Here is a 16,330-nt window from a genome sequence, read left to right as displayed (position 1 = left end):
TGAGCAGGTGGGTGGTAGAAGGCAAGCCTGGGATTCCCTAAGGGAATCAGAGGGCCAGCAGGTGTGGGCCTGCAGAGAGGGCTGTGAGAGTGCCACTCCCTTCCCCAGGGAGCTTAGGGCAGAATGGGTTCCTGTGCAGACACCAATGCAGCCAGTCAGGGTGTGGACAGTTGGGTCCATGAGGATTAGATGGTGCCCATTGCACACCACAGCTCATGTGTATGGGGTGATGTCTCTTTTCTTTTGCCTGCCACCTCCAGCCAGGTAGAGAACTGATAGAATCAGAGGGTGGAGGTGTCTGTGAGAGGGGAGATGGCATATTATCTCCTAGTTGGCTGCTCCAAATTCAAAGACATTCTCAGGACTCTGTCCACTTGCCACCAGAATATCAGCAGCTAGGGTTCTAGAGATAGGATGGCATCCCAAATCACTGGGTGTGCTGTGGGACAGAAACGAGTTCTAGTCTCTCAGCTGGAGAGGTCCACAGGTGTAGGACTGGCTTGATCCATCTGGAGATGGGGTGAGAGAAGGCAGCTCTCTCAAGAGTCAGTACCTAAATACATTCCTGTGCCTAAGAGGAAGCTTCCAAGAAGAATTGGATGAAGTCACTGCCTGTTGAGCAGAAAATCAACTGCAGGGCAAGGCAAGATGTTGGATTGAGGACACAGGTGCACCATTGGAGGCCAAGTCATGGTTGGGAAGGGGGACTGGAAGAAGTCAGAGTGCAGCACCTTTTTCTGGGACACCATCAGTGCAGAAGATATCAGAGGGCTCCCCAAAGACCCCATAGGAGCACTCTAAACAGAGAGCTTGTGGATGCCTACCACGACCAAGGACCACCAACAGCAAGAGGGAGCCACAGAGGGTCCTGGCCAGTGAGAATGCATTTTGCCTTTCTTTGCTTGTCTTGTCTGATCCCACCTCTCTTGCCCCCACTTCTAAATGACCCAAGATGAAGCTGGGGGTGGGGAGTGAGTGTAGGGCAGAAGCAAAGCCCAGAGGGTGAAGGGCTGGGCCCACACTCAGTGCCCCTGTTTGGGCCAGACCTGCTGGAAGGAGAGCACCTGCAGGTTCCAGTTTTAATTAGGAGCCTGAAGTGACAGGAAGGCTACACCATCTGCTGCAGATGCCATCTGGTGAGAAAGAAAGCACTGACAGAGGGGCCAAAGGCAGTGGTGTGAGAAACATCTATTTCTTCCTTCATTGCCATCTAGGAAGTCAGATCTGTGGAATTGAGTAACCTACACTGAAGTCCTGCTGTGTGCTGGGCATGAGCATAAAAGCATGCGTATACCAATTCCTGTTCTGCCCCAGCCTGTGCCCATGAAACTGGCAGTGGTAGAGATAGGAAGATAGATTAAATATGAAAGAAACCAGGGGTTGTGGCTCAGCTGTAGAGCACTCAACTAGCACATGCGAGGCCCTTGGTTCCATCCTTAGCACCACATTAAAAAAATAAATAAAATAAAGGTATTGTATCCAACTGCAACTAAAAAAAAAGAAAGAAAGAAAGAAACCAATCAATTTCTTCAACCATTATTATTTACAGTTCTTAACAAATGGGTTTCTTGATATTTGCTGGGATTTCTTAGAAAACCAGAATGGAAGATGGATGAAAAAATGAGTTTAAGAGTAATGTCTATGTTTCATTAGATTAGGTTGAGTTTTCCTTGGGAGTTAGATTGAGGATGGCAACCAGTTTTTTTTTTCCACCATTTATGACATGATTTAGGCCAGATTTACTAAAGCAGTTTCACGGGAATTTTTTAATGTTCTAAGGAGTTTCCAAGAAAGCTATGGTCTACATTTAAAGTTTGTAGTCTATTTTCCAGGTAAACAGGGAAATTTATTTCTCTAGTTTATGCAAAATTTGATATTTAGGTAATTTATCACTTTTAGCAATAGAGGTAGAAGTGTAACTCAGGCATGCTTTCTCTCTCTGAGTTAAATGGTTTAGGGTATGTAATGGATTTCTTCCTCTGCTTAATTATTCAAGGATAAGTCTTGTGATCTGAAAAGGAACAACATGTTCTTGTATCCACAGTAAGGTAAGGGGATTAATGATTTTGTGCTTGTAAAACAGCAGCCCAGTTCCCATTTAGTCCTTCTGATTTCCAGAAACAAGAACCTGATTCTTACCACCCCTTGGATACCATTGGCCTTGTCTGGCCCCATTGATGAGAAATGGCATTAGAGCCAATTCTTAAAGAATTGCTTCAGACCAGGGCTTCTCCCACTTCAGGGGAGGGAGGAAGCATTTTTTTTTTTTCTTTTTAGGAACTTAGTTAAAGGAACTACTTGTGTATGTGTTAGTATAATGTATTGGTAAAAACAAAACAAACAAACAAACAAAAAACCAAAAAACCATTGGTCAGGGCCTGAGGTAGCTCAGTGGTAGAGCATTTGCCTTGTCTATGGGAGGCACTGGGTTCGACCCTCACTACCAATAAAAATAAATATATAAAATAAAAATATAAAAATAAATTAATTAAAAACTGTTGATCAAAATGATTATATTAGTGAACTCAATTCCATCAAACTCTCTATTTAAAAACTTGAAAATGTAGGATATGTATTCAGTGGTGCTAGTGGCATTTCAGTTTATTTAATACATGAAAACATACTTTTCATTTTATGTTTTTGGTGGAGATTGAACCCAGATCTTTGTGCAGTCTACGTGGGTGCTCTATAACAAAGTCACCTCCCTAGTCCCAAAACACACTTTTAAAAGTGTTTAATTTGGCCTGGGGCTGTAGGTCAGTGGCAGAGCACTTGCATAACATGTATGAGGCACTGGATTTGATCCTCAGCACCGCATGAAAATAAATAAAGGCATTTTGTCCATCTACAAGTACAAAAAAAGAAAAGGTGTTTAATTCAAGATGTATTTGTTGGTTGATTGGTTTTTCTTTCTGTACAAATCTTGAAGGACATTCATTGTACTCACATTTGGAAGAAAGACCATGGAGAAATCACACAAGATGAACATAATCTATAATGGGAAGGAACTGATATCATTTTACTCCTTAATAAATTAACTACTGAACTCTCTACCATTGTTCTTCATGTAACTTCCTTTTTAGCACCATTCCTGTCCCACATTTACACTTCCTTTTGGATCACCACATCCATAGTATATCCAGGATGCTTCTTTCACTGATGTTTTGTGTTACATTGTGTCTGAATTTTTGAGTCTGGGTAGGGGACTTTTGCCTTCATTTCCTCCCTTTATTACTACAGCCCCTGTTCAACATATTTTTTCACAAGTTTATATATATATATATATATATATATATATATATATATATATATATTATAGTTTGTAGATGGATACAATAACTTTATTTTGTTTATTTATTTTAATTTGGTGCCTAGCCTCCAATTCAGTGTGTCACACGTGCTGGGCAAGCACTCTGCCACTGACCCACAACCCCAGCCCTTTCTCAAGGTCTTACAGGTAAATTTCCAGAAATAATTAGATGTTATCCTTATTTCATCCATCCATTCATTTTATAACCACTAAGTTCCACATGGCCCACCCTTCAGGAGTAGAGGAGCTCACAGCACAGGATACACTTGGACTTTGTCCTCATGTTCCAGGACCCAGATAATTCTGTTTCGTTTCAGGTCAACAAACTATTTATTTGAGAATCTCCTTGGCTATCTTCTAGCTCATAGAATTTAAAAGGGTTTTCTTTGCTTAGACACTGTGAAGTTCAAAGCAGGGCAGAGATTCTAACCTCCTGACAAAGACTTTTCAAGCCACATGAAATCTAGAAGCCCTTTGCCTTCCACACATCCTGGGTTCATTCTCAGATAAGGCATGGAGTTATGAGCAGATTCTGGCATCTTGGGAGTTACTGGCTTTCACCTTGTTTCTTAATGTTCTGGTGGGCTCAAGACATTGGCCTTGGTATTCAAGGGTGTATGCATCTCTCAACTCTTGTACCTGAAACTATGGGAAGGTTCACTCTCTCTATGTTGGCTAATCAGGTTAGCTCTTAGTAAATATGGTGAGTGAACGAAGCATGCTTTATTTATGTTGTGTTCTTAAACCAGGGCCTGTGTAGAGGAGACACAAGAAAACAGTACCCCACCCACTCATTTCTTCTTATTTTTCCTTAGTACCCTGGGAGAATGTGTCCATGGTTGATATGGCATTCAATGGCCATAGTAGAAGTAGCTCTGTATGCTGGGTTTCCCCTCTTGGTGTGTCTCAATTTCTTATCCTGGGGGAGCCAAGACATCAGTTTGTTTTGCAAAGTATCATCCCAGCAAGTTGGAAGCCCCAGCTGATAAAGGTGTCTCCATTTTCATACAGAACCTTTGCTTTCTGTCTTCAGAGCCGTGCTTTCCCTGGCCCCTTTCCCACAACCTTGCAACTTTAGGAGATAGGCTTATTAATTCCTAGTTCAACTGCTTATGTTTAACCAAAATACAAATACATCTCTTCGACTTTATTTCTGTGGTTGACATTTTTCGATCACTGGGTTACTTTTCTATTTATTAAGACATTAGAAGAATCATACCTTTGGACAGAACAATTTTATTGGGAGGATACTTAGTATCCTTCTGTTCAAGAAGATTTCAAATGGCTAAAACTATACACTTTGTATTAGTCTGTTTTGTGTTACTATAATGAAATACCCAAGGCAGGCTACTTTTTTAAAGAAAAGCCGTTTATTTTGGCTAATATTTCTGAAGGTGTAAGGTCAGGGACCCATGTCTGGTGATAGCCTTCTTGCTGGCATTGTCCTAAGGGAGATGGAGATTGTTCATTTGTTTGTGTGTGTGTGTGTGTGTGTTGCCTCTGGTCTCTCTACCTGTCCTTATAGAGGCATCAGTATTCAATGACGGGGGCTCCACCCTGATGATTTATATAATCTTAACCACCTCCCAAATGCCCACCTGTAAACACCATCGTTGGGTTAAGAGTCCATCCTCTTAATATCTTGAAGTGGGGATTAAACTTCAGTGTGAGTTTTAGACTGGACAGAACATATTTAAACCATAGCAACCAATTTTCCTAATGTCAATCATGGAGAAGGATAGGTATGCTGTTTCTTAAGATGTTAGGACAGCAGGATGCATTTTAATAGATATTTCATACATTCGAGTATATTGCAGATCTAAGTTTTTAAAAAAAACTAGATCGTTATTAAGGCCATCCTTATTCTGATGGGTGTCAATATCTTGCATTTGAATAAAGCTCTTTGTTATTTTCTACGTATGTAAGTGATCTATTAAGCTAGCAAGAACTTTTTTATTAAAGCATGGCCAAGTTTTTCTTGTAAACAATTTCCTTCGACCCAGGCAACTTTTAAATAACTGCTTATTGCTAATATTTGTGTTTGTGCATGTCCATGTGTATTTAATTTGGAAACTTTTAGATTTTCTAAAAGGTCACAAAGATTGTACAGACAAGCCTGTGTTCTCTGTTTTGGGAAATTTTGTCCCCCACCCACCACTGCTCCCAAAGATATTTGGAAATGTCTGGAGATATTATTGGTTTTCACAATTGAATATGTATTTAGCGTATATATTGCTTTGTACTATACAGTCCCTGATATCCAGGAAGTGTCCAAGCCACATTGTTAATAGTTTTGGGGTTGAGAAACCCTTCTCTGGACCTCACCCTGTTTCCCTAATAGTATTTTAAATGACCATGGTAGATTGATCAAAAGAGAAAGTAATATTGTTTCAGTATTATTACTCAACTATGGACACTATTAGTATTTCTCCATTTTTCTAAGTCCTTTTTTTAAAAAAATTACAAAATCTTCTTCTCCTGATTCTGATCCGCTTTGTGACAATTTCTGTTTTCCTTTGCTTTTCATGACCTTGAAACTTTTGAAGTTAAGACTCAGCTATCCCACTCCTTGGTTTATACCCAAAGGACTTAAAAACAGCACACTCCAGGGATGCAGCCTATCAATATTTATAGCAGCATAGTTCACTATAGCTAAATTGTGGAACCAACCAAAATGCCCTTCAGTAGATGAATGGATAAAGAAACTGTGGTATAAATACACAATGGAATATTATTCAGCAATAAAAGCGAATAAAATCATGGCATTTGCAGGTAAATGGATGGAGTAGAAGAATATTAAGTGAAGTAAGCCAAAACCAAATGCTGAATGTTTTCTGTGATATTAGGATGCTGATCCATAATGGGGATGGTGGGGAGGAGCAGGGAGGAATGGAGGAACTTTAGATAGGGTAAAGGGGAGGGAGGGGTATGGGGGTAGGAAAGATGGTGGAATGAGATGGACATCATTACCCTAAGTACATGTATGAACACACAAATTGTGTGAATATACTTTATATATAGCCAGAGATATTAAAATTTGTGTTCTATATGTGTAATATGAATTGTAATACATTCTGCTGTCATGTATAACAAAATGGAATAAATAAATTTTTAAAAAAGAATTAAAAACAAGAAGTGTTTTTTACTTGGGTATGGTAGTGATTCTATACATGGAGCATATGGACATGGGGTATGTTGGGGATTATATCTATGGATGGAGAGTACTGTGGTTTTTACATGGTCAGGGTGAGAAACGACCAGCATGATGCAAGACTTGGGACAATTCCACATAACAAGGAGTTTCACAACTAAAATTCTAATAGCACACCCCCACTGGCACACTAAGAGATTAAGCCCTTCTTATACTTCATGTATAATGAAATAACTTGTCTCAAATCTAGAAATCATTAAGTAGTAAATTTCAAAATGAAAGCTTGATTTTTAGAGTTTTAGTCCCGGAACTTTTTGTACATAACAATTACTATCTCATTTGAAACTGGAGGGTTTAATGTTTTCAGCAACAATTTAAATCTTTTAGAAATCTTTATGACTAAATAGATAAAACTTTTCATTGTGTTTGCTGAGGTACTATAATAATCTATGAGTTGCCACCCAATGGGAACACTGAATAAATTTAAATAACTTGAATTCATGGTGTGGGATGGTATAGTTATGGGGACAGAGGAGAGTATTTGGGGTCAGAGGTGCATTGATGGAATTGTCTGTATCCTTCTACTGCTTAATTTTCCTTTTTAGCTCTTGTGCTTCCCCTAAGTGAATGCATGTGTTTACTGGTTGGTCTTCTGGTTCTCCTCCCTTAGAAAGCAAGGTGCACAGGAAAAGGGGCTTTGTTTATAGCTGTATTCTCTCTCCAATAGGGAATACCATGAAACTCATGTTATAATATGTAGATGGAAAGATCAACACAGACAAGTATTTTTGATTGTCATAACTGGCAATAGTACTACTGATTTCTAGCGAGTAGAGGCTGAATTTGTTGCTGAACATCCCACAGTGCACAGGTCATCCCCACAACTTAGAATTATCTGGCCTAATTGTGCTGAGCTTGAGAAACTTTGGTCTACTTCTTCCTGTGATCTGTGGAATAATGTTCCCTGGATACCATATACCATATTTACATTATCCATCCCCCTATTGATGGCTATTTAGTCATTCTGATTCTTTGCCATGATGAAAAGTGCTGCAGAGAACATTCTCATTAGTGTCTGCAAGAGTTTCTGGTAGCTATACTCTCTACTCTAGAAGACACTTCCAAATGCCACTCCAGAGGGGCAGGAACCAATGGCTCCCACGGCACCCCCTGAGATTCCAATTCCATGAATCTGTACCAGAACTTGGTATCATTTGACTTTTAAATTTTAACCAGTTTGAAAAATTTAAAGTAGTTCATTATCAAAAACAATTTTTCATTTCCTGCAAATGTAAGGCTAAATATCAGGAATTATTCGTAGCCCAAGTATTCTACAAAACATTGATGAAGATATTGGTTCCCACTCAAAATCCTCCAAAGGTGGAATAATTTTTTGTCCAGCATGCACCACTTTGTTTTGTTCATCTCTGTATCTCTGATACATATTATAGAATCACACTTTTTCAGAAAACAAGATCGACTGTTTCTTGTCAGTAAAGGACAGTGATGCTCAGTGGTTCTCCACCACTGGGATAATTATTATTATTACTGTTATTTTTCAACCTCTCTGTCCTTAACCCTCATAATTATTTGGCACTGCTTGGAGATGCTGTTGATTGGCACAGCTGTTTGTGTGCTATTGGCACCTGTTTGTCAGAGGCCAGGGATGCTGCTCAAACCCTCCAATGCACAGGACAGCCCCAACCACCAAAAATGGTATAGCCTAAAATGTCAAGAGTACCAAGTTGGAGAAACCATGCTGTGGAGTCTAGTGAAACAAAACTATTATTATTACTACTGTATAAACTAAGAATAAGTATTTAACTAAGCAAGCTGGGACCATGGGGAGAAGGCAGCCTTTCTGGTGAGCATCTTTCCAGGGAGAAGGCAGGAGAGGACTGGCAAGGGAAAGTCCAGGGTTGTGATCTGAACAGTCTACCCTTAGAATGTGTGCTCCTCAGGGTAGAGAGAGAAAGTCTGGGGGTGCCCGACCTGTCTGGCAGAAGGAATGCGAAGTGAGCTGTTGGCTCAGTGACTCCTGTAGGGGTAGAGGGTCCTGTAGGATGAAAAGACTGCAGGTACAGAGGATACAAGAAAACAGTCCCTGCTCAGCCATTTCTTCCTCTTCTTGCACCTTCATATTGTGGGAGAGTGGATATGGCCTGCAGGGGTCATAGATGTAGCTCACTCTTGCCTGTATTTGAAAATTTAGGCTAATTATTTTGACCTTTCTTATAAGGTCAGGGTGTTTATATCTTGGTATTGAATACATCTTGCTTATCTCAAAGCATATTTCTATCTGTTATATCATTTTCAATGATGCTAATTAGAAATTGTTACTTATTCATAGCTTCTGTCATAACTGTAGTTCACTTTACAATGTCCAGGCAACTTTATGAATAATTGCTTAGCTCTTGTTAAAATACATTTGTATATCTACTTGCACAGTTGCATGTGTGCACCTGCACACACACACACACACACACACGTTTCAATTTGAAATGATTAAAAGAATGTTTTGGTGGTGCTGGGGATGGCACCCAGGACCTTGCACTTGCTATGCACATGATCTACCACTGAGGCACATCTTCAGCCCCTGAAATAATTTTAGATTAAAAAAAGAGTTGCAGACATACAGAGTTCCTGGGTAACAAGGGTTCTCATTCCTGGGGTGGTTGTGTGTCTCAGTGCTGCCCCAGGACTTTGGAACTACATGGAAACATTGCTAGCTTTCAGTAATGGCTGGTTGGGCAGGGTACTGTGAAAGAGAAGTGCTGCTGACACGTAGTTAGTTGAGGCCAGGAAGGCTGCTAAACTTCCCACAAGCTCTGGGCAGTCCCCAAAGCAATAAGTTACCTCCAAGGGTCAGTCATATCTGTGTAGAAAAGCCTTCTCTTTTACCCCTCACTCAGCTCCCCCTAAGGCTCTTATCTCACCTAACCAGAGCATAGTCATCAAAATTAAAGAAATTATTGCCAGATTAATATTAAGTAAATTCAGTACTTTATTTGTATTTCCCCAGATTTTCTGTTAATGTCCTCTTTCATCTTGGGATTTATTTTCCTCCCCCTCTCTGTGACAATGTCTTAGTCTTTCCTTGTTTCTCATGACCTTGATGCTTCTAAAGAGGGCTGTTCAGGTATTATGTAAAAGTTCTCAATTGGATATTGGCTGCTGTTTCCTCATCATTTAGCCAAGACATTGGGATTTTGAAGAAGGAAATGAGAGAGCATACAGTGTCAGGTAAATTATGTCCACAGGACCTCGCTTTATGTTCACCTTCATCCCTTGGACTAGGTGGCATCTGCAAGTTTCCCTTCCCAAACCTGTATCAGTTAGAAGGGAATCTCTAGGCCTCTCACTCAGGGAAGAGGAATTGGGCCTCACCCTGGAAGGGACAAATGCCAAGGAATTTGTGGATACGTGTTACTGTACTATTAGAGTTTAATACCACTGGATGATCTTAACAGACAGCTGAAATAGAAGTTTTGTGGAAAGGAGCCTTGGGATTAATGTCTACAAAAACCTACATCATAAATCAGGACAGCATTTCAAATAAGTCACTGTTTGGTAAACTCTAAAGCTATCTAATGAATAAAACTTCTGGGCTGGGGCTGTAGCTCAGTGGTGGAGGCTTCCCTAACATGTGTGAGGGCCTGGGTTCAATCCTCAGCACCACGTAAAAATTTAAAAATAAAGTTATTGTGTCCATCTAAAACTAAAAAAAAATTAAAAAAAGAATAAAACATCTAAATGTAAAATAACGAGAAGGAAGTAATATAAAGTCTTTACCTGGGTATGGATGGTATTGATTCCATCCAGGAAATTGCGTGTGTGCAGTCACTGGGACAGGGTAGAGTGGGTGTCAGGGGTTGGACCTACATCCATGACTGGAGAGTGCTGAGGAATTAGAGGTGAGAGTGGAGATAAATAATGTAGCCCAAGGCTCAGGACAGTCCCACCGAAGAGGGGACATCCCACCCCAAATGCCAAAAGCATCTCAGTTAATGCAATCAGAGTCCAAGCCCCTACTTATATGTCATTTACATGTAGTGCCCTATTAACCTCATAGATGAATGAGTGGAAAATTTCAAGCAAAAACCTTGATTTGTGGTTTTACTCCAGCCCCACTGTTTCTAGAGTGCTCACCACCTCTTCTATCCCCACCCCAAAGTGTTTTTATGTATTTACTTGTTTATCTTCTGCCTCTATACCCTTAGAAAGCAAGCTCCACAGGCAAAGGCACTTTGCTGTGTTCATAGCTGTATTCCCTGGCCCTCCAATGGAAACAACCTGAAATTCATGTTTGAACAATGTATCAAGAGACTTTAGATGGAGAGAACAGCATCGGTGACATATGACCCTGTGCCTAGTTTCTGACCTTCTTTATTATGTCAGAAATACAATTTTGTATTTCTTTTTATATAATTCATATAATGGAATAATATTAATTGTATTAAATTTAATACTACACTATATTTATTAATGATATATTAAAATATTTTAGTAAGTGTAATTAATTTAATTCATATTTAATTGATATACCTATACTATATAAAAGTAGAGATATATGCATGAATATGAATTAAATTACATCATGATTACATTGAATAATAATTATGTAACATGTGTGTAAATGACATTATGATATATATACTAAGCTTTTTCATTTGGAAGCATGTTATTGAGACTTAACCTTTTCTTTTTTTTTTTTTAATTTAGCTCTGGATTGGAGGCTTCCACGAAGGGCGATTTGGTTCTTTGGAAATTACCTGGACACACTGTAGGTAGCCACAGCTGTAGGTGTGCTACTGGCACCTATGTGTCAGAGGCCAAGGATACTGATCAAACCCTCCAAAATGCATAGGACAGGCCCAGTCCCAAACACAAAACAAAACCATTTTATTTTAGTAGAACAAACCTACTATTATTACTACTATATATAATACCAACAAACACTTAACTTTGAAAGAAAGCATATGATAATCTCTAGTAAAACAAAACTGTTATTACTACTGTATAAAATACCAACAAACACTTAACTTTCAAAGAAAGCATATGACAATCACTAATAAAACAAACTATTATTATTTCTACTATATAAAATACCAACAAACACTTAACTTTGAAAGAAAACATATGATAATCACTAATAAAACAAAACTATTATTATTACTATTATATAAAATACCAACAAACACTTAACTTTGAAAGAGAGCATATGATAATGTCTAGTAAAACAAAACTATTATTACTACTATATAAAATACCAACAAACACTTAACTTTCAAAGAAAGCATATGACAGTCACTAATAAAACAAAACTATTATTATTACTACTATATAAAATACCAACAAACACTTTGAAAGAAAGCATATGATAATCACTAGTAAAACAAAACTATTATTACTACTGTATAAAATTCCAACAAACACTTAATTTTGAAAGAAAGCATATGACAATCTCTAGTAAAACAAAACTCTTGTTATTACTACTATATAAAATAAACACAAACACTTAACTAAGCTAACTGAGCCCATGGGGAGAAGGCCACCTTCCTGGTGAGCCTCCTCCCAGGAGAAGGCAGGAGAGGGCTGGCAGGGGAAAGTCCAGGGTTGTGATCTGAGTAGTCTCTTTAGAGTTTGGGCTCCTCAGGGTAGGGAGAGGAGGTCTGGGGGTGGCAGACCTGTCAGGCAGAAGCAGTACGAAGTGAGCTGTTGGCTCAGTGACTCCTGTCAGGTAGAGGGGCCTGTAGGATAAAGGGACTGTGGCTTTGAGTCTCAGAGGAGGGTGGCATGGCTCTGACTCTTAGGAGCCAAGGAGGCGAGCGGGCTGAGTGTGCTCGGGCTCAGCAGGACCCTCCTGGTGTGGCCCCTGGGAAGGGGAGGAAGGCCTAGGCTCCTGGGACAGTGGGGCATCTGCTCCAAGGCCTGCAGCAGGGGCTGTGAGACCATGTCCTGGGCTGGCCTGGGAGCTGGGGCCGGTGGGGCAGGGGCCAGGGGAGGCCCCAGGAAGGCTGGAGGGCAGGCCATGGCTCGGTCTCTTCCTCACAGAGGCAGATGCCGTGGAGCGGACGCTTCTCTTCAGCGGCCCAGGCCTGGGCAGGAAGGAGAGCTCCACTCCGTTTCTGATGACGGGCCTGAAGGCAGATGGTCTGCGCTGTGGGCTCTGCTGCTTCCTCTTGGGCTCAGGTTCCTCAAACCACAGGGGTCCATCAAACTTCCTTTTCCCTTTGTTGCACTGGCTGAGGTACTTCAGCACTGTCTCCTTGGCACAGGGGTCTGGGGCCGGCTGGGACGGTGGGCACCTGTAGAGGCTCCCTGGACCCTCGGGATTCGTTTGGACTTTGAAAGGGCTGTGGGGCCAACCTGGGTCTGGGGCGTGGCGAAGTCTGCGCTTCATGCCTTCGTGGCGGACCTTGGTAAGTTGGGGTGTCAGGAGTAGCCAGAGGGGCAGCCTGTGCGGATTGTACCTCCCAGGCGGGGTGCCCACCGCCCTCCTGCCTCTGGTGTGGTCCCCACTGTGCAGAACCTTGTGGAGGGCTTGGGAGCGATCCCGGGGCTCTGGGTGTCCCAGGGCAGGTTTACAGATGCCAGGGTCCTGGGAGCGGGGGGCAGGCCTGGGCCTCAGAGGTCGGTGCTCCTGGGTGATTCTCCTGGGCCTCAAAGGCCGTGTTGCTAGGGCGGCCTTGCGTGTGCCCAGGTACCTGTGCAGGCACCTGCTCAGGTAGAGTCCCATGAGAGTGGTGGAGCAAGATCAGTGTCTTTGAGTAGGGATCGGTTCCCAACCTGTGTGGTCGCAGCCAGACACCAAACAAGTGACAGTTGGGGCAGACAAAGCACGTGGGGTGCCGTTTGCGGGGATCTGGCACCCGCTAGGCTCCTGCCCCATGGACACGAGGACAGCACGGGGCAGAGTGGCACGCGGGGCGCCCCATGCTATCTGGAGCGCAAGGAAAGCTCAAGCCTCTCTCCTCCCCATTGGTGCTCTCAGACACAGCCCTGGGCAGAGGGTCCTCGCATCTGTGTCTACATTTCTGACATCGCCAGGGAGAAAATACAAAAATTTCTCCAGGGCTGTAGTTATAGCTGGTGGAGTATTTGCCTCACATGCCTGACACACTAGGTTCCATTCTGAACATCAAATAAAAATAAATAAATAAAGGTATGGAGTCCATGTACAACTAAGAGAATTTACTTTTATTTATTTATTTATTATCTTTTATTTATATATGACAGTGGAATGCATATAATTCTTATTACTCATATAGAGCACAATTTTTCATATCTCTGGTTGTATATACAGTATATTCACACCAATTCAAAGATTTACTTTTAATTGTTCAAGGGCCACTAATTGGTTATAGTACTTATATTTGGAAGTCTGTTAAGCAGTATTTTTTGAGAACATTTCCCTCAAAAGCATGTGTGTAACTTGGAATTCCCAAATGCCAAAATGGAAGGGGGAGGGGCCAAAAATACAAGCAATTGGGCAACAAATTCAACTTAGGGCATTCATGTAGTCCAGATTTGAAGTGGAAGACTGAATGGTGAAGACACTGAATAGGCTTAATGAGGAAGTGCCAAAAGTTTTGAGTGTGGAGGGGACTAAGGGGATTTAGGGTGGGATGAGCCAGTGGGTGCAAGGGAATGAGATCCCTAACACTCTCAATTCCTTATGAGGTCACTTTGGGGCCAATTCCTTATTTAAGAAGTGATCTCCACCTATGTGATTTAGAAAAGAGAGTCCCATGGTATCATTTTTTTTCTAAAGCTAGTTTTCATGATAGAATGACTTCAAAGGTATATATCTGTTAAGAGAGTAAATGGCATCAAAGTGGACACTCTAATGCTTTAGGGTCTTGGCTTCTTATAGTCTATCTTTCCCATGTCTCTAGAATTTTCCACATCTTTTTGATTGGTACTGAGGATTTAACCCAGGGGTGCTTAAACACTGAACCACATCCCAGCCCTTTTTATTTTTCGAGACCGGGTCTCTCTAATTTTCTGAGAACTTGTGAGCCTTTTGCCTCAGCTTCTTGAGTCACTGGGATTACAGGTGTGCACCACCACATGGAGCTCCACATCCTTTTTGTAATATAACCCAGTGGGTGTCATTCTGGCTTGTAAAGAGCCTTGACAAACCATAGCCTTCTCCTGGTGAACTACATACAGTAGTATGTGAACCACCCTAAATGTGCTCTCTACTGGTAAACAAACCATGTTGATTAGAGACATTCTTCACAGACACTGCAAACTCCTGACCCTTCTTCTCATGCAACAAGAGAGAAAGGATTTCACTGGTTGGTTGATGATAGAGAATAGTGTATATCAATTGTGTTCAGCCAGGGGTGAGTTTTCAGTAGATATTAAAGGAGATCCAGAGACATTTTTGGTTGTTAGTATGCAGTGGGGGTGGGGTAGGGGATGGTAAGGTTCTACAGGCATCCAGTGGAGGCCTGTCATGCTCTTGAACATCCTGCACTGCACAGGATGGTTCCCACAGCAAAGAATGATTTGGTCCCAAATATCAGTGATGCTGAGGTTAATACTCTTCCCCCAGTAGTATATTATGTATCCATGATGCATACATCTAACTAAGAAATTAACACGGGATCAGTACCAAGCTTTAAACAGATCTTCTGATCTCTTGCTACTGTCCATTTTTTGGTTCTACATCTACTTCTCCTTGGTCTCCTCCACTCAGTTTTTCTGCTTTGGTCATGAGAAACATCTGAATGTGGAGGACTTCATCTTGGGGACTGGACAGGGACATGGGTCATTGTTCTTTACAGCCAGACAAATCAAGTCTCTATAGGACTTTTCTTGCTCCTTCCCTGTGGAGGTGACTATAGAAAAGAAGACTGCTCCTCTGGGTGTTTTCACAAGGACTTGCAAGGAGCTGGTGTCAGGAACAAAGGAGGGGGAAGTAGTATGTTCCTGAGTCTGGAGTTCCAAGTGGCATGGCAGCAAAACTAGAAAGCTGAGTGCTCATCAATGTAGTCACGTCTGTGTCCTGCAGTGGGACCCAGGGCCGGGGGCTCTTAACACAAGCATCATAAATGTCAAATTCCCTACCTCGGCAGTGTTGAAGGAGAACCTGAACACAGGTCACCTAATTACACTTCCTGGTACAAAGGGCCTATTAATGTCTGAAATTGGAAAATAAAGTATATTTCAAGTGAGCCAGAAAAAAAATATTACCTTATGCTTAATTGATATGAAGGTATCTACTAATTCCTCTCTTTTTGATGTTTGTGTAGCTAACGAACAAGAAAAGTGAAAATATCAAAAACAATTGGCATCCCATGGTAGGACTGAAATGGAACGTGAACTGAAATCAACCACCTGGTTATTATCTCAAATCAAATCATAATCTGAATGTACACTTAAACTGGCAATTTAGAAGGCTACAAGCATCACTGAATTTGCTTAGACACAAAATAGATGAGCAACCTACTTGCAGACGTGTCTGCAGTTTTCAGGGAAAGGTGCTCCCACCTCTGTTTGTCTTCCCCTTGCCTCACCAGGCCTTGGGCCACAGGGGCTCTGGAAAGATGGGAAAGTTGGGCTTTTAGTGCAGGTCCCCAAGGCCTCAAGGGCCCATTCCAGGGTCTAATAACCATGTTTTTGAGTTCTTCTTTCATGCTTGGACTTGTGGGACCTTGGTGACACCAGGGGTCTGTCTCTCCCAAGGTTGCTGATTCCTAGAGAGAACAACTGGGAGTGCACCTTTCACATGCAAACATAGCTCCAGAGCCCATAGCCCCAACCATCCCCTTTTCAGGTTGTTACACTGAAGTGATTATTTCTCTGTTCCAAGTAGTCAGGTATCAGACAACTAGGGAAGGGCCCTGGGCCCCAGTAGC

This window comes from Marmota flaviventris, chromosome X (assembly GCF_047511675.1).
Source record: "Marmota flaviventris isolate mMarFla1 chromosome X, mMarFla1.hap1, whole genome shotgun sequence".
In the NCBI taxonomy this organism is placed as follows: domain Eukaryota; kingdom Metazoa; phylum Chordata; class Mammalia; order Rodentia; family Sciuridae; genus Marmota; species Marmota flaviventris.
The sequence above is the reverse complement of the archived record's forward strand: the minus strand, read 5'-3'. Positions refer to the sequence as shown.